The following is a 2236-nucleotide window of genomic DNA, read 5'->3' as shown; positions in this document are numbered from 1 at the left end:
TGGGCCTATCAAAAGACACCATTAAGAGAGTGAAGAGGAAAGTCAAGAGAACAGATATACCTAACACATATAACTGATAAAGGGCTCACACTCAGAATGTGTAAATAACTCCTGTAAGTCAATAAGAAAAAGACAATCTAACAGAAAAATGGGTATAAGAACTGAACGTATAATTTATTTAAAAAGATATCAAAGTAAGTTCAACTTCCTTAATACTCATGCACATCTGAATTAAAATCACAATGAGATACTACTCCACATCCTCCAGAATACCTAAGATTAAAAAGACTGCCAACACCAAGGGTTTGTGAGGATGTGATGCAATGAGAACTCATTTGCTTTAAGAGGGAGTGTACTGGTTTGACATCGTATACTAGATCTAACAATGAACATAGCTTAGGACCACGTATCTCACTCCTGAGGTAACAGAAATGCACGTGTGTCAAGAGACATATACAAGAATACATGTAGCATCGTTATTTGGCATAGAAAAAGAAAACTAGAAAAATATCTCAATGAGACATCTGGTTTCAGCTTGGGAAGCTGTCACTCTTGTCTTCACAATAAGAAAAAAGCTAAACAAACTGAAAATCGATAACTTTCTTTTAGATCCATAAGGAAACTGAGATCACAGGGCAAACTACTACCCCCCAACCCCAAACTGGAGGGAGGTTAACACAGTCGATCAGTTTACCAGGATCAGAAGCAGCTGTTAGAGACAGTGATGGGTAAGAAACTTACACTGTAATTGACAAATAGCATGCCAGAGGCTTGGTGTCCACAAGCTTGAGAGTTAAAACTTAAGGGGGTGGGTCCCACACTTTCATGAGCTTACCTCCAGGAGCCTCCTCAAATTCTCCCTGAAGATTACAGAAAACATGCCTGCTTCCCTCAGGGGAAGGGAAAAAGTAACCATTTTGAAATACGCCCAGACTATTCTGTTCCCCTTAACAAAACCCTGCCCTCAAGGAAACTATCTTACCAAAGTCTAACCATTCTGGGTTCTACCAGCCTCACAGACATGGGGAATGGGAAATAACCAGGTCCAGTTCCCTGTAGCCTTCCAGTCTCTCCTAAGCAAGAGGGTGGAGAGTGGCCGAGAAGCAGTTTTGAAGGTCCCAAGCCTGAGGCACTGGCTCACTAAAAGTTAACTGACTTAATCATAGGGCTAGAGGACAATTCCCCTCCCTCCACACCTCACCACCACATTGTTACGAATAGCTCCTGAACAATAACAAGATTACGATGGAAAGAACTGCAAGCCTCTGATTTTGTTTTAGAAGTCTCCAGGAAAACCCAAAGACAACAGTGGCGGAAAAAATACAAGGGAACCACAGGAAATTTTAGCCTCTAACACCTAAGCTTCAGCAGACGGTAAATATAACTTAACTTTCTACAGATAAACATAGAACCTCACACTAAAGGCATATTTACCTCAGGTCCTTTTACCCAGTACATTATGTTCAGCTTTCAACCAAAACTACACGGCACACTAAAAGGCAAGAACCTACAGCTTCAAGACACAGAGCAAGCATCAGAACCAGGCTCGATATGGCAGAAATTTTAGAATTATCAGACCAGGAACTTAAAATAACTATGATCATTATGCTAAGGGCTCTAATGGAAAAAGTGGACAACATGGAAGAACAGATGGGTAACGTAAGAGAGAGATGGAAACTCTAAGAACCAGAAGGAAATGCTGAAATCAAAAGACACTAACAGAAATAAATAATGCCTTTGACGAGCTCAGCAGTAGACTGGACACGATTGAGAAAATAATCCGTGAGCTTGAAGATATGTCACTAGAAACTCCCCAAACTGAAAAGCAAAGAGAAAAAAGAATGAAACAGAACAGAATATCTAAGAACTGTAGGACAATTATAAAAGCGTAATCATACCTGTAATACAAAAGGATAAGAAAAAAGGAATATACGAAGTAATAATGGCTGAGAATTTTCCAAAATGAATGACAGACACCAAACTACAACCAGAAAGCTCAAAGAATAGTAAGCAGACAAATACCAAAAAAAGTCTACACTTAGGCATATTATATTCAAACTGCAGAAAAATCAAAGACACAGAGAAGATCTTGAATTTCAAGAAGGCAGGTGGGGGAAATGCAGCTTATTTATAGAAAAACAAAGATAAGATTTTCACTAGACTTCTCTGCAGAAACCCACCAACCTAGAACTCTGTGTCCAGCAAAATATCCTGAAGAAGAAGAAGAAGAAGAAGA

The sequence above is a fragment of the Ursus maritimus genome, unplaced genomic scaffold (assembly GCF_017311325.1).
Source record: "Ursus maritimus isolate PB19 unplaced genomic scaffold, ASM1731132v1 scaffold_14, whole genome shotgun sequence".
NCBI classification, from domain to species: domain Eukaryota; kingdom Metazoa; phylum Chordata; class Mammalia; order Carnivora; family Ursidae; genus Ursus; species Ursus maritimus.
This window is presented reverse-complemented; position numbering follows the sequence as displayed.